This window comes from Parus major, chromosome 5 (genome assembly GCF_001522545.3).
Source record: "Parus major isolate Abel chromosome 5, Parus_major1.1, whole genome shotgun sequence".
Taxonomy (NCBI): Eukaryota; Metazoa; Chordata; class Aves; order Passeriformes; family Paridae; genus Parus; species Parus major.
In genome coordinates, this window is record NC_031774.1 from 28,838,689 (window position 1) to 28,860,869 (window position 22,181).

At 41.0% G+C, this 22,181-nt stretch overlaps 1 protein-coding gene and 1 long non-coding RNA gene across 3 annotated transcripts in view; one reads left to right on the forward strand and one right to left on the reverse strand.

Moving 5' to 3' along the window:
• RAD51B (RAD51 paralog B) overlaps nt 1-22,181 on the reverse strand; it is a 366,995-nt gene that overhangs the window by 35,410 nt on the left and 309,404 nt on the right. The window lies entirely within an intron of this gene.
• Nucleotides 1-22,181, forward strand: part of LOC117244534 — a 92,066-nt gene that overhangs the window by 4,466 nt on the left and 65,419 nt on the right. Inside the window, exon 2 of the long non-coding RNA XR_004497840.1 lies at nt 12,050-12,175. This is a non-coding gene — a long non-coding RNA (uncharacterized LOC117244534). The remainder of the gene's footprint in view (nt 1-12,049; nt 12,176-22,181) is intronic.

The following is a 22,181-nucleotide window of genomic DNA, read 5'->3' on the forward strand; positions in this document are numbered from 1 at the left end:
ATATTTCCGGGTAGATTAAAAATAGCAATATCAGCTTATTCTTGGACTTCTGGAGATAAACAAAGCCATTGCTTTCAGGGCTTTTAAAAAGCACTGATCAGACTCCTAATCTTGAAGGCCGAATTTCTGTGTGCATTTTTTATGCTGGATAAATTAGCAATTCCAAATATAAGAAGAAAGGTAGGAGCACATTTCTAGAACTGGAGACCTTCTAAAACAGCTTAACTTTTGCAGCCTTAATTCTCAAACAAAGCTTAATGTTGATGAAGAGTTAAGTTGAATCCTCTTTTTACAGAAAACTCATGACCGATTCAAACCTCTCCCACCATTCTCACAACCAATGGATCAATTCCAGAACTGAAAGGCTTGCTGAGCTCCGATTGCAGTTTTCCTCTTTTTTTCTGTTGGGATTACCATCATCAATCCATTTAATCCAAAATGTAAAGCTGTTTTTTGTGATGCAGTCATCCATTCTCAAGGACCTTTACAGAAACAACTCATTTATAATGGTGCCTAAATTGCTATCAGATGGGATTGATTCCCACACATCCCTAACAGCCTGAGGTTGGACACATGATAGTGATCTGCAACTGATAATTTCTTCCCTGCTGTTCAGGTTTCTCATTTGCAGAAATTATCTGGAACAGGGGCCATTTTCCAAAGAAGTGCTTGACCACCATGTTGTGAATTTAAGTCTCCTGGCAGCGTTTTTGTGTTTTTGTTTATCTTTTGCAGACTGCTTAGAAGTCAGTGGACCCTGATGGAACCATGGACAATGGGATTAAAAGCACTGATACAGTGGTTTTAACATTAGTTATTCACACCCTTGCGTGCTGACAAAAACAAGAAGTCCAGAAAATACTTAGGACTCAACTCAGTAGTGGAAATAACTCCCACTGTCTTTCTAGGAATTATGTTAATATCTTCTTGATTTTAATTTTACTACCAGACTGAATTAAAGACTCAGATCAGTATTGATCTCTTAATCTTGAAAATTCAATCATGCCATACATGCACCTAATAATTATAATCTCTAATTCTGGTTGTGTTTGAGCTTCCTTACCCAAATAATCTGATTACTTCCCTACCATCAAATCTTTGGCGACTTTTAGTGCTTCTTACATTGTGAACACACAAGGGTAAAAACCAGTGAGAAAATCTGTGATTCTGTGGTAGTATAATCTGACCTAAACTGTGGCTGCATCAACTCTGCCTCCTACAGCTCCTGATCACAGTCCTTCATCTCCTTTATTGTGCTCCAGTGGTGCTCATCCAGCCTTCCAAAAAATTGGTCCAGGGGATGGTGAAAACTTAGTTTTTTTTGGTGTTAACTTTGATCCAGTTTACGTCCCTGAACTATGCTATTCAAGGGTCAGATACAAACCATTGCTTGTATTAAGGAAACACTGGAGCATGGATGGGCAATAGCAGCCCTGATTCAGGTTAGCTGGAATGGATGTGGAATTGTACTTTAACTACTCTGTGGGTAGTGTTGTTAAAAACATATGGGGTGACTTACAAAAAGCTGCTTGCAGCAGTTCATCAAAGATTCAATTTCCAAAGCAGAACTTTCAGACCAGTAGTCAGTACAAGCCATTGTGAAATTCGGGATATTTTTAGAGCATCAGGTAAGGAAGGGTCTGACTGATGGAAAGACTTGACAGTCTGACAGGGTAAACTGCATGGTGATTCTAGCAGATATTTAGGAATAGAAACAAGTACTACAAGCACAGTAGATTCAGGAGAGTGTGTGGAATGGATACCAGCTTCACAGAGCACAAGGACTGGGCAAACAAGTATACTGCAACCTGGGACCAAGGTACATGAGCAGCAAGGTACAAAGCTGAGAACTCCAGATTGTAAGAGCAAGACTAGCTAAGTCTGAGACAAACTGGTAGAACTACATTGTGGATGCTGCACAGAGCCTGTCCACGTAATGCCTGGCTCTTACATGCTTTCTAGGCTCTCATTTTCCAAGTGCTGCACTGCCCCAACAAAAATGAAGAATGATATTGAAACTGATGATTCAGGAGGGAGAGAAGATTACAGCACCCCAATAACCACGCGAACAAGGAACACATTTAGTGTTGAGTAGTGTGTACTTTGGAAAAATCCACATGACCATTAGTAGTGGGGAGGAAACAGACACAGTTAAGCAAGATACCAATGAAGTGGCCCACACCACCAGGCTGCACTTTGTTCCTCTGCTGTGCAGTGGCACGGGAAAGACTGGTAGCCCGTTCCATGCCTCCTGTGATGGCAGAAGGGTTCTTCTCTACCACACGAGTTCTAGGGCTCTACAAGGAGCAGTTCTCAAAAATCCTTACAGACTCAAGCAGCCTTGAAGAAGTCAACAGGACTATTCACAAGGACTGATTATAAGAGCTCATGTTGCAAAATGAACCCCTTATTTTGGTAAAAAGAAGTGCAGTAGTAAGTCCTATTGCTCTAGAAACATAAAAACTATTCCTGAGGACCTAATAAAGATTCTGCTGTGTGACAAGAGTCACAAACAGACCTCACAAAATAATACGGAATCTTGTAAAAGCAGGACAAAATGGGTAAAGTTTTTAAAAAATATTCTTCAAAATGAAAATGCTCTTGATCTACTTTGCTTTTGATCCAGCAATGTTAAGGACATAAGATCTTTCTGGTACCGCGGCCTGTAAAGAGTAAAATCCTTGAGCTCCTAAATGTGCTCTTGCATATTTCTAGGACATTTGTTGGGGAAAAAAAAAAATCCCAAACAACAGAATAACCTTCTGTCCATCAAGCAAGATTTCACAACAATTACAGTACCAGGCACAGAGAACTCTGCCTGTCTGGCCCACAGCCACACCGCGGGCGGCAAACTTTCTAGCTCTCACAAAATAATTAGGCTCAGGTCAGGTATGTGACTGAGAGAACTCCAGGGAGAGTGGAGGGTGAAGCAGGAAGCCGTGCTGATGATTCAACCAGGGATCATCTTGAGAACAATTTTAAAGTTGTCTCTTCCAAAATAAGTTTTGGATGTGAAAGGAAAGTGATTTTATTTCTAAGACTACAGAAAGGGAAAACTTTCTGGTACAAAAAATGAAAGTGAGGACTCTATTTAGTAAAGAAGCAATGGATTTACTAGTCAAAAACTGGTGACAGTTTATGCTGTCTAACAGTGGAGTGGGACAGGTGACAGAAGGCAAAACCACTTTCAGTTGCTTTAATCAGCTCTCAAGGTGATCTTTCTTTCTAGTAAGAAACTAGAGCTGCAAGGGAAATAATTTTGAGATTCCAGCAAAGCTTTCTGCACACATAAAGACAGCGCAGGAGTGACTCAAATGTCTGCACATGCAATCAGAGGAATGAAAAAGACTCACTGCTGGGTTTTGTATTAGATGCTGCAAACCTTTAGTAGTAGACATAACCTAGGGCTATGCAGGGCTGCTTTGTGCCATTCTACACTCTGAGGAGCGGCTGACATTTAGCACCTTTCTCCCAAAGCCATAAAATTACAAACTAAGGTTCACAGCAGCTACAAGCAATATCAGTACTGTTCCATCCAAACCTTGTATCTGGCTCTTCAAAAAGGCTGCTGCCAAGTTAAAGTAGTGCAATGCCAAAGTACTCTCATATTCTCTATTTCTTAACATCTTCAAATCACAGCTTTGTGGGAATTCCCTAGGTCAGTATAAGGCATTATGTTTAAGGCAGAGTGACCAGAGAAGAGTCTGTGGTCAGTGTTATACAGGTCATCCTTGGTTCTGTAGTAAGTCTTTTCAATAATGTAATTCTGCCATCAGTAGATACAAAAAATGTCCAAGTGCAAAACCTTCTACCTGAATAGTGCTCAACAGCTTTCAGGTCCAGTTTTGAGTTGCCTGTGCCTGTTTGCTAAGTGACAGGTAGCTGTAATGACCGGTGAAAGCAGCAACAGGAGCAACATGGCAGAGCTGTGGTGGTGAGAGATGGATGTGAACTTCAGAGGATCAGGTATGTCTTATTCCACCTGTGGATCTTTCAGATATGTCATTATAAGCATGGAGGACCTACTATTGAGTTCACATTGAGCATTAGAACAAACCTTTTCACTAGGTGAGCAGTACAGTGCTGGAATGGGTTACTCAAGAGAAGTTGTGCAATCCCTGAACTTGCATGGTTTCATTACTTGGCTAGACAAAATCACAGCTGACCTGCTAAGTGCCGGCAACTGTTCAGTTTTTATCAGCATGTTGGAATAGAGTCCTCCAGAGGTCCCTCCTTAACCTACATTTATTTTATGCTATGTCTCTTGGATCCCAGAGCTGAGCTGACAAATCATGTTTTGAAGGGACCTTGTAGGGTGAGAGCCCATGGCTGGTAACATCTACCAAACTGGAATGGTTGGAATGGTTTATGTGGAGCAAGCTAAGTGTCTGAGTGGAGGCCTCCCACACCTACATGTAAAATCTCATTTTGAACAGGGACTGAATGGCAAAGACATTGTGAAATACTGCTTATGAGGTGGCAGTAATTATGGAATGGTGATGCTGCTCAATTTCCTTTTGCAACCAAGGCTTCAGCCAAGAAAAGGTGTTAGTCTCCTGCAGTGTTCTTGTGCCACTCTTTTGTAGCAGTGGTGAGAGAGCAATTGTGTTAGTGTTTGTTCACTGGCATGCTGAGGTGTTGCTCAAAGAAGGTAGGCTTATGGCTGAGTTACAGCCTGGCATATACCTCAATGTTTTGTTTCCTGCTTTCAACTCAATTGTATTTAGCTGCTTCCCACATTAAAGAGACCAGAAGAATCTGCACTCTTCCACTACACAGGGAGACAGATCCCAGACTGGACTGGCTGCAGGAACATGCTGGAGTCATGGAAAAGCTGATAATTCAGTGGGGACATTTATATACAGGCTAGCAGACATAGTAGATATATGCACAGAACAGGCAAAATCCTTTCCACAAACACCATTTGCACAGTTCTGCCACACTTCATTCATCCATAGCTCTTTGCTGCTTTGCTCCTGGCACACACATTTCTTCCCCCCAGTTCAGAACCAGCTTTCCCACTGCTACATTATCCTTATCTCTGCCATCCCTTTAATCCCTCTCATGACTGTACATTCCCTGCTTTTAGCACAGAGATGATGGAACCCAAGAAGTGCATGTACTAGTTGGACACAGGGAGAGCCAAGAGTATACTGGCCCCAGGCGAGAACTTCTCCATTAGCAAACAAAAGCTGAGATGTCTTTGAACAAATTATGTTCTCTAAAAACTGCCAGGAGAACAGCTGAACTCACAGTGAACAAACCGAGCTTGATCTAAGAATCACAGCATATCACCTGGAGCTACCAAAGTGCTAAAGAAATTCTTTTCTTTAGAAAAATGCCCTAACCACAGTTTATGTCAGTGTGACATGTACTGCTGTGGACTTCCAAGCGACTACTAATAACATTTCAGAGATTATTTTCTCTTGTATATTAGCTTGAACAAATACTGAGCAGCTGAAAAAGACTCTGAATCTTAACATGAGACCTTATACAGGCACAGAAAAATATTTAAAGAATGAGATAATTTTGAAAAATGCTGTGATGTTTTTTGCAAGGACTGTTTTGCAGGAACTATGGCTGATACAACCCTAACACAGGGACTACCAGTGAGTTCTGGGACCTCCATGAAACATGAACCAACTTCATCACCCCTTAAGCTGGCAGGATGCTTGAGAGTATTTAGAGCAGTAGATCCTGGGATCTGCTATGCACAATAATTATATTTATCTCCAATACAGTAGATTGTCATAAATATGTTAACCTTAATTTTCTCCATAGAAAAACCTAAATAGATATAGGAGATCTCAACAATGAAACTATGACGGCAGTTAAATCATAGCCACACAAAACAGCAGGATGTATGCTCAAAAGGCCTCTTCATGCCAAGTCAATAGAGAGTAAAAACTTCTCACACCCTACAAATACAAATAAAGATCTTTATCTATTTCCTAATAATGACACAGTGATAAACTTTGTTCACTCTTGCATATATATGTGTGGAAGAAACCTTCTCTCCATACAGCTCCTATGCAAGGGACTAGCTTCAGTTACACTCTTTTGCATCCCTGTTCTGCTTCCTCCAAAATTGTCCATTCCATATTAATGCCTGCCTGCCAAATCACATTAATTCCATAGTTGTATCCCTGTCATAAGCCATTAGTTCCACAGTCTTACTACACATAACACATACATTCCACATTCTTTTCCTTAATATGCAAATCTTTCCAACCATGGTCTCCTTTGTTTTGGTGCCTCTCAACCCACCAGAATATGCAGAAGGGCTGACAAACTGATCCTCTAGGATATACTCAAACACAACCAATATGTTCTTTGTGATTAATATGTAACAACAGGAGAGGTTTTGAGGTTCCCTCCCAAGTCTTCAACAGCTTAAGTATTGCCCAGATTCCTGACGCCTTTCATCTGCACCAGGTGGTTTACACTGGTCATTATGAATTTCCTTTCAAGCCTGCTATTTACTGTAGGAAAACTTTCCAATGGCTCTAAGTAGCATTTTGAGTCAACAGCGAGGGTTAGGTGAACAGCCACATTACTGTCACCACTTCCTGCTGTCAGAATCTCATCAGGACCTTACAGGACTTATGGCTGTGCATTGCATTCAATCAGTTAGAAATCCTTCTCTTAGGAAGACTATCTGCTTGTTTTCATGTCAGTTGTCAGTCCTAACAAATTTTGCCTTTATTTTGTCCAAATTGATTCCCTTCAAAATCTGCAGCAGGAACCTAATAAACCGTCATCTGAACATTTTAATTGGTCAAAAATACGGCAGAATAGACAAAGTGGGATTGTGCCCTGACAAAATTCAGAATGTTTCACTTACTTCAGCAAATTCTCTTACATGATAATGTTGTGGTACTCAAGACCTATATGCCGTTTCATTTGGCATAGTTCCACTTGTAACTGGAGAAGCCAGTGATAAAACTCTGAAGTTCTGGACACTACTAACAGCACAATTTAAGCCCTGGGGTGTGAAGCCGGATTTTGCCATTCATTTGGCATAATGGACAACACAATTCTTCCCACAATTTTTCCTATTCTTCCAATTTCAGTGGCTGGTACCATCTCTGTCTGAAGAGTGAGATGGCTGAGGAACAGCTGAGAACTTGGTCTTACCAGCCAGATTTATCACTATTCTTAATTTGCACACATGCTAAGGTGACGTGTGCATTACATACGCTTAGACTGCATGGCTGAATGCTCATGTTATATCAAGCTGTGGATGATTTTACAGCTGGCTCTGCTCCTTGAGCAGTGGGAGCAGCTCTTGTGCATTTCTGAAAGGCAAACTCCAGCCAAGTGGCTGGAGCTATAACTCTCCAGCCTGATCTCTCCCATCCCAACTACCGTGACTCCCTCATGCCCCGACATTCTTTGCTGCTTTGTTTATGCTGTAGAAAACATCTGTGAGGGTATACGGCCAAGGTGAAAGATTTTGGCAAGCAGTTATTTTTCATAGCTCAGCTTTAAGGGAAAATATGAAGACTGCCCCTCCTTCTCAGAGAAGAGGAAGGGTGGAGTTGAAAAATGAGCTCTGACTGCAGCCAGGCCAAATAGCAGACTTGCTGTCCCACTAGCCCCTTTAAAGGAAAAGGGAATTGTTTTTTCAGTAGAATGAACTATGCTGCAGAAGAGGAAAGGTTTAACCGAAATAAACTGGATTAACTTTTAGAGTAACCATTTAGATAAATGCATCAGGAAAACCTTCAGAATGTTAGGATGTGTTAGGCTAAGCATAATATTTCCAGAAAATGCATAAATCATGCTGCAGAGGTCATTTAAAACCAAACTGCCATAATAATAAAAATCTGCAGTAGAGAACACCCCCACGCTACTAGGAGATGGACTCAATTACACTGCAGGTCTTTTTCAATGTTTAATTTCTATGACTCCTTATAGAATTGGGGCCCTGTAAGGGGAAGGAGAGAAAACGTTGGCTTATTACATTTGTTGATTAACAGATCAACTTTCTCAAGCATTAATGTACTTTATAGGGCTACAAATTATAGAATATAGGTAAAGAATTGCAGATTTCCCTGACAAGGTGTAGTTTATTATTGACATTCTGCAGTGGAGCAGAGATGACAGCACATGCCACTTGCATTTATCTGCCTTTCTCAGGTTGGCCTGGGAAGATCAGGAAGAAGAGATGAAAATTCCTGCTGGGAAGTGAAGGACTTGAGGGATGACAAGGAGATTACAGATTTGCTTTAAGTACCTGTAAACAGGCAGGCACCACTTCGTCCCTGAATTGCAGCCACTTCTAGGTGAAACAGCAAAACCAATTACAAAACACAGGGACGCTTAGGATAGGGGGAGAGGTTATAGCTTAAGAGGAAATTGGAACAAAAAGTCAGGGATCACTCAGAAGCGCCGTGCTGCAATGATAAACGAAAAGGTCCTCCTGGAACTTAAGCCCCGCTCTGTCCCCAGTCACACTCAGGACATTCCCCTCTCTGGCCATGAAGTCAGTCACTGCTCACATAGAAGGAAGGTCAGCTACTGCCAGATACGCCCACTGGGACGTAGCAGCTACATAACCTCCAGGATAGAGACAAACAAAGCTATCTCAGAGCTTGGAGCAGAAAGATGACACAGGCTGAGTACTTGGGATCCATCTGTGATCTGTCATGAGCAGTTGCACAGCTGACCAGTGAGAGAGGGCACTGCAAGTGGGGGCATACAGCCAAGCAAGCACTGCCTCCTCCACCCACCTCTCCCTCTGTCTGCCCTTCCTCCAGATCTACCTAGGCTCCAAATTAATTTTACAACCTGGAATGCTGTTAACACAATCAAATTATGAAAGAAAAGCTCATCTTGAGAGAAGGGAAAAATCAGCTCCCTTCTCTGTCTCACAGCTGTCCCCTCCTCCTCACCATGTGCTCCTGGAACCTGGGGCTATTCCAAGCACTAAATGCACTGGAAAGCGTATCCTTGGGCCAGCTGTGATCTGATCGTGGCACTTTGGCTGCGGGTGAATCAGAAACCAACTGATAGGCCCAGGAACAATGTGGCCCCTTGTTAGGCTCTGAGAATAGCCATCGCCGCCAGCCTCTCCCGCCCCTTCCCCAGCCAGTCTTCACAGAGCAGGATGCCAGGACAGCTTCTGTAACATGTCCTGCATGAGCCTTTCCCACCAACCCTGCGCTGAACTGCAGCTATTTTCTGGGTTGAATGACACGCTCCTTTTCTTGTGAGAGACTCTGGGTGGGGACTGCTGCAGCCTCTTTGGAAGTGGGTGCACAGCAAGTGACAGGCTAATACCAATATTCATGTGCATGCTGCCACGGGGCAGCCCCGGCCGGGACCATGGTTCCTCTGGAATCCCAGGGGCTGGAAGCCTCCAGGGAAGCTGCTTCTCATTGGCCTTATAGAGCATTCACTGGATTGCACAGCTCCCAGGAACCAGATTTTATCTGGCCTCACAACTTTGCCGATGTTTTGTAGGCTTTGTATGATTATGACATTAAGTAAGCACTATGGAAATGAAGCAATGGCACGGAGCCAGAGCCCTCTGTTTTTCCCAGCCCTTTGCACAGCTAGGCTGTTGCAATTCTCAGGAGCAGATGCTGCAGGAAGGGGGTTAGTGGTGGGACAGGGCTCAGTCTTCTCCAAGGCGATATTCTGAGGGGGAACAGAGTGCTGTCTGGAGGGAGAATAAGCCATGGCCAACACTGATTTGAAGCAGTTTATGAAAGATTACAGAGAAATTTAACCCTGGTGCATTATCAAGTCTCACATCTAATAGTTCTTTGCATTTGTATTGAATTACTGTGCTAAAGCACCAACCAGGATTGCCCAAGGTATGGTACAGCCCCATCTTCAGGGTAAATATGCTTTGCCAATCAATTCCCACTGCAATTTTGATTAGACACAATAATTTCCTTGCTTCCTGCCCAAAACAGTTGCCATGTTGTACCACAGCTGCATTTCAATAGCACATAAAGGATCCAAATACATTGGTTCTAGCAAATTTCAGTGTAAATATGAACCTGAAATTGGGATCCTTCCAATTAAAAAATACTGCACTGATGCAGTATTATTACATTACTAAGTGCTCATTCATGAAAACTATGGATTTGTTCTGTGTCTTTTGCTAATCCAAACTGCTTTATAAGCTAGGAGTACTACATACCCTATACAGGAACTATTTACCATTACCAAAACAGTCACTTGCCTGGTGGGAAGCTCTTATGAGCATACCAGCACCAGCTCAGAAAAGAAATAGAGCAGAAAGTTAATTTTCCTGAAAATTGGTGTTGACTTGCATAGCTGTAATAAGTTTCTAATCACATCCAAACTGATTCTGCAGCTGTGGCTCTAATTTGTATATGCTTTCCCACTCCAGTGACTTTTGCTTTGGAACTTCAGCATTTTGGGCCGAAGCATTGCTGAATCTGGTCCTGATATTCCAGTGTACTACAGCTGCACCAGAAATGAAATTTGCCTGGCTAGATCAGACCTAAATAATTGAAACGGACACTGAGATGTGTACAGAGATTAAATCTTTTATGAAATATATACATCAGCAAGAACCATATATTGGGCCATCACAAAAAAGAATTTGGGGTACAGCAACTGACTATAAAGCCAGCAAAAATTTAACATGAGTAAATTTTATTAAACTGTAATCGGTATTCTACAAAGAAAACTATCAGGATTTTCTTGATACATTGAACTCAATAAATTTGCTTTGAATAGCTGTCTGTGAGTGTGACAGAGAGAGAATTAGTCTGGAATGCTATAAGGATGTCAGCCAAGCTCCCAGCATCTGGAAAGCAGAAAGCAGAACTATATTTAGTGCACAATGACTTGCAATAATTTGGGGAGGGAGCAGAGCGGAACAAAAAAGAACAAGAGAAAAGAACAAAAGTTGGCAGTTTTGCACAATTAAATTAATTACAAAGAAAAAGGAACAATGAAGCTGGGAGAAGGATAAATTAAACCCTGGGGTATATGTTATTATAAGAGCTTCTACAAGCAGAAATGTTGTATGGAGTTAGCAGACATATTTATAAACATGCTATAGATAATGCATACTTCAGTATAAATACCACCTCTAAGAATTTCTGGCACAGAACACTTAGGGCACTGACCTCTGCTGTACATTCATTTCCTTTATGTGGCTGAAATGGCCTAAATATATTCCTTAGTTAGGCATGGGAAACTTTTTCCATATGGTAACTGCATCCGTAAGAGTACTCCACAGTGTAACTGTACTTGGTTCTGAATGCATTATGAACCCTTTGCAAAGCATGTAGAGGTTACTGTGTGCTCCTCTACAACTACTTGTGAACAGAACAAGCACCAAGTAAAAGGCTAACCTCCACTGCTGCAGTTCATTCAAAATAAAAATGGTGTAGCACTTTCTAAGTTCCTTACTGCTATAATAAAAACAAGGTGCTGAACAGTCACATTCCCCTTCCATCACTTATGTAGTTTTTGTTTTATCCTTCACTTGATTTAAACATTCCATACACTAACTCTTCAGAGTCACTCGTTTCCTGGCACTTTCTCAGACCAGAGATGCTAGGATTCCAGAGCCTCCACCTTCAGCACTTTAAAGGAAATCTCAAATAACAAACATAACCTGTTTAAACTGAGGCACACATCTCAGGCACACTGATACTGTTTAAAGGATAACTAAGATGAAGGTAAATAGTATTACTGACAAAACAGTAAAAAGGTTATTATATTCATAAATGTTGAAGTATTTTCTGGTGTTCAACCCAATCTAGCTTTCAGCTTCTAGGAAGCAAAGTGCTGCCAAAAGATGATGTGTGGCCAAGAGAGAGTATTGAGCAGAAGAGAGAGCAGCAAGAGTTACCTGTGCACAGGCAGCAATTCCCTAAGTTTGGTGAAAGACAGCAGAGATCTGTGAGCTGGGAGGAGAAGCTGGGTCTTGCCTGCAATGCCAGTGCCAATATTACCTTTGAAGCACAGACCAGAGCAGCAGACATTTTGAGAAGAAATTAACAAATTTTTGATAGAGTACAAGGGATGACACCATCATTGTATCTCTTTTTAGACCCACAGATATCCAGCAACACAAAGGATGGGGAGTAAGTACCTTTACTACTTCAGAAGCAGAGTCGAAACAGTGCAGTGTAAGAGATTCACAAAACAAGGAGACAAGGATGCCAAATAAAAGGAGGTAAGGACTGAGATAACTACAGAGAAACTGTAGCAATGCCCATAATGTGGTCTGCAAGGACAATGTTAGAAACAGTAATGTAAATGATTCTATCAGTCCTTCAGTTGATACAGGAATTGGGGAAATCAAGACACTTAACTGGACAATGCAGACAGTGGAGCACAGCTCTATGATGGGATCTGACTTATCCTACTAGGTGAGATCACACTGCCTAAGAAAAAAGTCAGGAAAGCACTGCTGCTCTCATCAGACATGGCATGGAGCTTTCTTTTCCTCACACTCCCCTCAAGCAGGGCACTCACACATGTTCTGTTCTCAAGAAAAAAACATATGTTTGAAATATTACAAATGAAAGCTGCTAAAGAAAACTGCTATTACGAATGAGTAGATTTTGATACATGTTTTACATTCTTTGGGGTCTGAGATCCCATTTGAACCAAAACTGCTGTCTGCAAACACCCTGCTGAAGTCAGCAGAAGATGAGGATTTACTGTAATCACTACAGCACTGGGCAGTGAGCTAGGCTCATTCCTGAACAGTTTCCTAAGAGATGTTAACAGCCTCAGCTGGGTGCTCTTTGTAGTTCTGGCAGAGGTCAGCTCTGTCTTTAAGCACAAATCAGAAAAGTAAATCTAGTCTAAACAATTCTCTGTACTGTTCCAGAAGCAATTAAAGGCACTTTGCTTTGTGTACTTCCCCCAGGTGTGAGCAGACACTTCCCACAGACAGTCTGCACAGCAAAAGCTCAAAAAGCATAAACTCTTTGCAGAGGAAAAGGCAAGAAACTCTCCTGTTTAATGTATGTAAGTCTGAACTGGACAAAACAGCGAAGGATTAGCTTATCCATGCACTGCCTATGAGCTGTGAGCTATACTTGGAGAAAAGTAATGGTAAAACAATTCCAGTTCACCAACATGCCACCTACATTCATGACAGAGATACTAGCATTCATGAAGCTAAAAATGTCACTCATCCATGAGTTTTATAAAATCAGCAATGATGTGAAAAGTGTAGAAACAAGTGAGCACAACATTAACTCTCACACATTTTAAAATTACTAATTATAAATATTTGAATTATTATATAATGCTTTGTGTTAAAGTGCACTTGGCTGCTTCTTTGGTCATGATTCTCCAAAAATTGAACAATAAATACAATTATTAATAAGTATTCATATAATATTAGGTATACTCATTATACCTAAAACCTCCCACTGCTTTAATAAAAGCCAGAACCAGCAGTCCTAGGAAGTCAACACATTGTCTATGAATCTCCTGTGTATTATCACTGATATATTGCTAATTTTTCAAAACAGAGATCTACCCATATAACTAGCATCATGATAGAAGGGAGGAAACATGAGTAGTTCACTGAGTCAATATTTTTACATTTATTATTCAATATTCCTTTTTTAAAAATCATAATTGACATACGCATGCAAGGTGTACCTCTCCAGCCTTGATGCAGCACAACTCCCTATATAGTTTTATTCATGGCTGTGGCAGTGAATAAAAGAAACAAACGGATTTAGGGATAGTCTGATTAGACAAAAACCATCTAAACCCCTCATGTTGCCATATGTGCACAGGTAGAGAAGTAGGCAGGGCAGCAGTAACTGTAATGGCTGTAAGCATGATGGAAATATAACCTGAAATTCTGGCCTTAGCCTGTGGCTACAAACTTTATCACCATTTATATTGACACAGCACCTTCTAACTGCAGAATGTTCCCTGAAACAAACTCCCAGAGCATGTATTTCTAGTACTGACAGTGACTGGCAGAAAGCAGGAGTGGAGTGCCCTTACTCTGGCACAGCTGACACAGTCTGCAGGCCAGGAAGCAAACCCACTTTTGTTAGGGGAGGCCATAGCACGTGCTGGTACCAGATGGGATTTTGTGGCAGCCTTGCAGACTTTTGCTTCTGGTTTCTGAGCAGTGCCAAACACGGCTTGTCCCAGTCTGCCCTTGAATGGAAACCCACTTTTCACCAGTGGCTCATCTACACCCATTGCTAATTTTCACCAGCACCAGTCAGAGAGTTTCCTAATATGCAGAAGGTGCAGATGCATAAAAAAGGACAGTACTTTTATACTTGCAGAGATAACATTTTTTTTACTGTTATTTAATGCTGCTGATTAGTACCAGCCCCAAAGAGTCCAACTTCATGGAGGGGGAGATAACAACTGGCAGCAGAAAGCAGAAACACCTGTTGTTGCACCAAGAGGTTTGCATGAATCACTTCACCATCTCAGTAAATTCTAAAATAAAAATCTCAGTGGTTTTGCATAGGAGGAAGCAAGACACAATGAAGGGCCTGGACTTGGTGAGGCTGCAGAGGACCTCCAACTGTAGGTTATATTCAGAAAGCTAAAGATACCAATCTAGAATTCTTTTAAAAAGCAAACCAAAAGTTTTTTCCTCTGTGTTCCCTAGAACACCAGGTAACTCCCACCTCCATTGTCAGGCAGATGATTTTGCCATTTACCATTAGATTATCTTGATTTAGCATGAAAAACTAAGTGCACCCATTTAATTTTATGCAAACAATCTGCTCTGGGTCGTCTGAACCTGAAAGAAAGGTGAAAAAAGGTGTCACCCCGGGTTTTATAAAAGAAATTTTTGGCACATGAATTCAGACAGTATTCAGATTCTATGAAACAATCCGTGCTTCAGCCCAAATTACTCCCTGTGGATCATACCAGTGAAGAAGAGGGTCCCTAGACTTCTATGATAGCATAATGTCAGATTCTGGATCTATGTGGAACTGGCATGAGCTCTGCAATAACAGAAATAATTCAGAAATGTTTTCACTACAGTAAAAATGGCTTCTCTACTGTCTCTGATATTGGGTTAGAGGAGAAGCTAGGGTGCACAAAGACAAGCTATTTGCAGATATTTTCCCCTGAGGTGCCATGCTATCATTCATAATATGACTACCCCAAAGTATTAACCCAGCAGAAGACAAAGCATACCTAGATTTATTTCAAATTGTTTTCTTGCATACAACTACAAGGGAGGGAATGGGCAGCTGTCTGTTCTCATCAATGAAATCCTAAGCAGGAAGAATTCTTTACTGGGTAGCTGACTGTCCTAACGCCATTTTATACTTTCACATGGCTTAACAGACCGGAGAATTAGAATTGTTGGAGTTTATTCAGCCAACAAATACTAAGTATTTTGGTTTCATTAACAGTATCCTTTTGAAGCTGTGAAAAGTCATTTATGTATTTATGTATTGATTTCTGTCCAGAATCCCAGCTGAAATGAAAGTCATGAAGGATCATGTCAGCCTTCATCTGCTATTATAAAATCATTGCAGAACACTGTTTAATGAAGTCAGATTTTCAATTGCATTTTAAAACACATCCTAGCCTCACCTTTCTTGACTAAACTTGAGGTGATCCAGCAGTGCTCTGTGGGATTACACACTAAAATTATCCAAATGTGTGCAGGCCAGACTGAAGGTGCTTTGGTTATGAGATTCAGAACCAAAAGCACAGGCAGGAGCTACAGCTTTATTGTGAAATAGCAGGAACAGAGCTGTGAGAAGGAAGTTTGCAGTGTGCCTGGGAGTGTTATGGCTGCCTGGAGCTGGCACTCCCAGTGTTTCACTTTTCTGCCCACTAGACATGTCTAAATATCTTGGGAAAACAAGAAACAAAACAATAGGTGACTGTAGTGTGAAATATAAAAGCCTGGCTTCCCTTTTGGAACCTGACTGCTGCTCTTAAACTGCCCCATATGTGCTTCCACAGTCCAGGATGTCAGCACAACTGCCTTGTGTTCCCTCCCAGGCCATGTACTGCACCCTTTTATAGACTGTATTGTAAGACTGGGGCAGGTTTCTGAGCCAGAAGGTTAGCACTACTGCCTCTCTGCTCCAGAAGGATAGTTTCAATATGATATTATACCAGCAACAGCAAAAAACCCAACAAACCAACCCAAGACGAAAATAATACTGTTTATGGAATGCACTGAGTTGTCAGTAGTGCAGTGTTTTGTTCCAAGCATGAACAGGTAGGGCAGATGTTGGAACTACTCACTGACAGATCCTGAGGGATTCTCTGATAGAGCAAAAAGTTTTCTCAATATATGATAGACTGTGTGACTCTACAAGCTGACTCAGAGGCAAGGACCAAATTAGTCCTGGCTGAAACTACATAGATTTCAGGCAGATCCCTAAAATGAATGTGTCCCTACAATGAGTGCAGTTTTTCTTTTACTACCAGGAGCCCTCATCTGTCTAAATCATTCCAAGCTAATATTGGACTTTGCTTACTGTGTGTTTTGATTTTTTGAGAAGATAAAAAGAGATACCATGCAACCATCCTAAGTACTTCTCTTTTCTAACTGCAGTCAGTTCTTCAAGTGCTGGTGTGCTGTCCTGTTGCCAACTACAACAGCACAATCTTTCCTCCTCTCCTCTTGTTTCCAGTGACAGAAGAGCAAATCATAAGCCAGGTCTGCTCCAGACTGTGTCTCAGGAGGTATCAGCTATCTGAAAAGGCATGCTCTTCCCTTTGTGTCAGTGCAGTGTTTCCCTGGCTTCTACTTATCTTGGTTTTGGAATAGAAGAGTGAAATCACTCCAGTATTTTTCATCAGGTTCAAATCTACTTAAAATAGATACAAAAGGATAGAGAAAATATATATTCTTTGTTAATTTATCTATGAGTACTGGAGAGCAGTTGTATCACTGATCTTTTGGAGAAGGATCAGACACCTTCATAGTCAAACAGCACCATCCAACATATGGCAGTAGATGAAGGCTGCTTTTTGACTCTCATATTCACTCTGAATCCTTCTAAATCACCCCTGCCAACACAATACAGTCCTTGAAGATCATTAACAACCATCAGAAGAGCAAATTCTCATTATGTAATAGGTTAGGTTGCACCAAACAGCAGGTATGAAAAATTCCCTGGGGGAAGACACCTGCAGAGTCTGTTCCTTGACCTTCAGCTCTGCTGCTCCTACAGATGAATGATGTTTGATTCAGCACTGCCTTAGCAGTACATATGCAAAATATGTCTCAGGAACAAAACATCAGCTCTTCTGAAAAAGATCAGTCTTATAGTTTCATTTGTCAGGTGATGCTTCTTTGCAATTTAGATCAAATGGAAATCACTCCTGGTTAAAATAAGAAACAATTGAATATGTTCCCCAATTCATTCTCTTTGTGAAAAAAAAAATGTTGGAGAGCAAAACATTTAAACACAGATTGTTTTTGGAAGCATTTTTCTGTAAGAGGCCCTCAAGCATTAAAAACACATAAAAATATTCTATTAATGAGCTGAGGCCCCCTCAGCAGGGTCTGGAGCACACTGTATGTAACTCACATGTCAATGGTAAAACTCTTATTTTTTTGGACTGCAGTATATATTTCAGGTAAATGTAAACAGAATCAATGTAAAACTTACATGTAAATTTCTCTCTGATATCCCAAGCAAACAGAGATGGGACTTCCAAAGGAAATATATAAATATGGACTTCCCCACAAACATGAAAAATATTTAGAAGTTCTTTAAAGAGAAATAAAAGGAAGAAGCAGATGAGGAATTTCTGGTCTATGCCAGGTAAAATGTTTGTGTGCTACAGAAGGAAAATATATGCTATTGATCCCAGTATAGTAGCTTTCCTCACATCCTTCAAGGCTCATGTGCTCAGTGTATCAGGCACTCCTGTTATCCTTGGAGATACAGGGGCTGACTTGCTAATAAAGTGGAGAAAAGCCACTTGAAATTTTTTTCTTAGTGCAGTACAGTCATACTGTCAAAGAAAACAAATCTTCACACAGTACATCTCCCAGACATGTATTTTACACTGGAAAGAAGCAAAAGATCATTTCACTTTAAATAGTGCAGTGAAATTTTTGTTCTGCAGGTTCTTTGTTGGGATGTACTTTCTTGGAGCAGTGAGGTGCTATTTCATTACGTGTACATATTAGGAATTTTTAATTCATTTGCTTTTCTTCCAATTCACAGTTCATTTTCAACCGGTGCATAAGAGATCTGCTCTCAGTGTTTAGAGAAAAGACAAGAGAGAGCCTGGCTGTGCTCACATTATGCAATGACTGATTTAAGTGGGACCTCATGGGACTGAAAGATTTGGCCCAAATATCCAATAGCTCACAGGAAAGTCCAAGATGTTAGGTGCCAGAAGATTTGGAATGTGAGCTGTGTAGTTACTAGAGCATCTGCCACTGCGGCAGGTAAAGTCTGAAAACAAAGAGGGAGGTTCTAGTTTGGAAGGAAGCAGATGACACTGCATTATCAGTATAGTACTAGACAGATACAGCTGGATTTCATCAGGATTGCATCTTCCTATGAATGGCAACAAGAAGCTGTTTACAGACACAGCCAAATCAGAGAGGGAGCAAAACCCACATGATATTCAACCTGCCTGAGAGTAAATGGGACCTATACTCTTGCTCTGGGAAAAAAGAGTCCTCACTAGGAGTATAAGAATTCTACATGCAGTAATAACCCCTTGCTCAGCTCAAATCACCTTGAGTCAAGAATCCCTCTTGACCTTCCTCATTGCTTTGGCTCTGCATTCATTGCTGAACTCCATACTCTTGAATTAAGGTCCAAATGTATTTTGTGTGTGAGCACATATATTTAATCTCTCCCAAATGTTCAATCTCAAAGTAATGGCATAATACCTGGCTCATTCTTTCAGCTCCACCAAACAGTAACTGCCAGGAAAACAGCTTACTTCAGCCATTCCTAACAAAATACAGTTAGGTCTTTGACACACAGCCTTCTTTTTACTTGGGTTGCTGCTTTTTTGGTGCAGTTCTTTGTAGATTCCCTTGGTTAACACCAGCTGCATTCCTCCTCTGGAGAGCAACTTTCTTCTTGTAGAAACAAATAGATTTTCATTTGGAGAATTTTACAGCTGGAGCATTTTCTAAGTCCTTCCACTTCTGACATTACCTTTTTTCCCTGACAGCCTGCACTGGCACCACCTGAAGACAAGGTACCAGTCTTAGCTTTGACTCTCAAAACTTTGCCTTTCTGTGATCTCTTCCAGTGAATGTTGGAAAAGCCAAATAACTCTCTCCCTCTCTCTGTGCTAAAATGGTGAAAGTTGCCATACAAGCACACTTAAAATGGACTTAGAAACCAAATGACAGTAAACGACAGAGTTCATATCTCCCTCCCACATGTACACCACTATGGAAACAGCACAGTGGACACCACATACATGCAAGGGCTTTGAAGCAGGAGGCTGAGGAGAAGCAGTTAGTGACACATAGAGATGTGGAAAGAGGGAGGATAAAGTCTGAAAAATCCTGAAAAAAAATAATTTAGTGCACAAAGGAAAAGATTTCTCTAGTGCCAATCCTCATTCAACTGTGCTCAACTGGCCAAGACCCAGTTATGGTCAGGATGGCTACATGCTGCCCAATGACTTTCTCTGCAATGTTACAGCAAAGAGGCCATGACAAGGAAAGGAAGCAGGAATCTCTTGGAAGTATCATAAAAGGCTAACTGATTCCCTTTCATATACTAGTTTCCACCAGACTCTGGGAAAACATTTAAAAAGCCCAATGATATTTTCTTCTTCTTCTTCTTTAAAAGGGGCCTGTACACTGTTCATAGTCCCTGAAATAGATTTTAAAGTGAGGCACTCTCTGTCTGGTTAGTCTTTGCCCAATAGAACAGGGTCTTGTTTGTGAACTTTCCTGGGGCACTGTATGTGACAGGAGATAGTATGCAACATGAGAGTCAACAGTTTACTGAGTAAGACTGGATCATACAACATGTGGATTCAATTTCTGACTCTGGTACAGACTTCTGTAAGAGAAGGCTTCACCAAGAGATCTCTTCAATGCTTTTGTTACATCCCTTCTCAGTAAGATGACAATAAAACCCTCTCACCATGCTTTAATACTTTACCATAGAGATACTCATTCCTATTTGTACTCAGTCCTGTATTAGGAAAGCAAACATGACAAAGACAAGAATGCCTGTAACTGCACAGCCTAAGCAGACATCGCAAGTCCCCTGAAGAATTCTGATATGCAATCCATTTATACAATTATGCAATTGCTTTAGTGGCAAATACAGCCTTGCAAGGCTTCTACAGTGTTGTAAACCTTACTTTCAATGATCTTAGCCCTCATAGATATTGATTAAGCGAAAGTGTTACAATGCACTTTCAAGGGGCCCTTAATAAATAGGTTTTGCTTTAGAAAGGGTTTCTTACTGAGTCTACCATGAAATATTTGCATATAAAATTAAGAAATTTGAATTAAAACAAGTTTGTTTCTTTTAGAACACACTAGAGCCACCCACTGCACAGCTGAGTTTCCAGCACACCAGTACTGGATGCCAAGGAGCTTCAGGGAAACAAGTAACAGAATGGGAAACTGAGCAGCTTAGCTTCTTTTCACACTAGTTGCAAAAAGTGGGACAGCACCACTGAAATAATATTGTATAAAATCCCCTCCTTAACTCAAGAAGCTTACTGTTTATTTCCTATTCAGTGTCTATGCATAAAAACCCCAAAACATTGCAGGAAACAACATTAACTCTACGTTTATCAAGCAAACCAGAGATATTCTTCATGAAAAGAATTAGTAGGTTTTGGATCAAGAAGAAGATGCATATTGTTGTTGTACATCTTCATGTACTCAAGCAACATTTTTTTTCTTGGAATGAAAAAGCAGCTCTTGATGTAGCAGTTAAAACAGTACTATGTATGTGCCTTGTACAGAAATTTAGAACATCACCCTTGTAACTAAAATATATGTAAGTCTTATGAAAAAGCATCTTTAACAAGCATGAGAAGATGAGGCCCTGGCTTAACACATCATCTGATGTAAGAGGCTGAGGTGTGCGCTGCTGTGTTAACATCTTTCCAGGGAAGTGCTTTAATTCCAAATCAAGAAGGAACACCACCATCTCTTGAGTCATCAGCATCACTTCCTGCCTTTCTGTGTGCATGTTCATAGGAAATCTTTCATCTCATTTTTTTCAAAGCCAAATACCAGTTGGCTAGCAAGCTCAGGCAAGATCCAGCCAAAAACAGTATAGGCATAACAAGTTTCAACAAAAATATTTGTTGCAAGAACACTCTTTGATTCATTTGCTCTTCCTTGGCTGAACCTTGACTACACCCATCCTGATGCACATTTGCGGAGAGCCGTTGCCATGTCAGAGGATCCAAGTTCAATTTCTGCATACCCTAGTGATTTCTTCTGGCTTTGAACACTATCCAGGTGGCTGCACAAGGGGCTACAGAAATTACAGGGAGATGGCAGAGTTGGTGAGAGTACTTGCCTGAGAAGCAAAGGAAGGGGAGATACCCATATTCTACCAGCCAGACCCCATCCAATCTGCCCACAATATGCTGTTGTAAAGAGTTTGCAGTGAAGCTGGGGATTTGGCACTAACATGGTGTGGAACAGTCATCAGATATTTAAAACAGAGCTGAGAGAACAAAGAAGGGCTTTGTAATGCAAGGCAGCACTGAAAACCCTGAACCTCTGCCAGCCGGCTTGCATGGAGTGTTTGCTAATGTACACAGTGGAGTGCATTCCTCGCATTCGATTACATGACAGTTTTATATACCAGGTATATGCAGAGGGTTTTTCTTAACTCTTTAAGTCCTCCCTCATTTATAAATTCTAAAGGGATTCACGGTGGTTTCACTTCTGCTGTCTTGTACATGCATGCAACTTCAGTCATGAAAGGCTGAGCATGTGCTGCAGGCAGTTGCCTGACAATGTGTAAGTACACTTATTTCTCTTGCTATGAACAGTAGAGGTTATTAAGCATGAACAAATTAGAAAGCTCATTCTCTCCTTACTCATGCTGTAGTATTCTGCATCTCCCTTGATTTAAGCAGTGAGTATAAAGAGGCTTGTTTAAAGGACCCCTATCACTGTCTCTCCATATTGTAACATGGAGGATGCAGAGAGTGCTATTAAAGTTCCCCCTTGTCAGACCAGGGAGATGGGAGCCAGAAAGCCAGGAATATTTTTAAAATATTTTTAA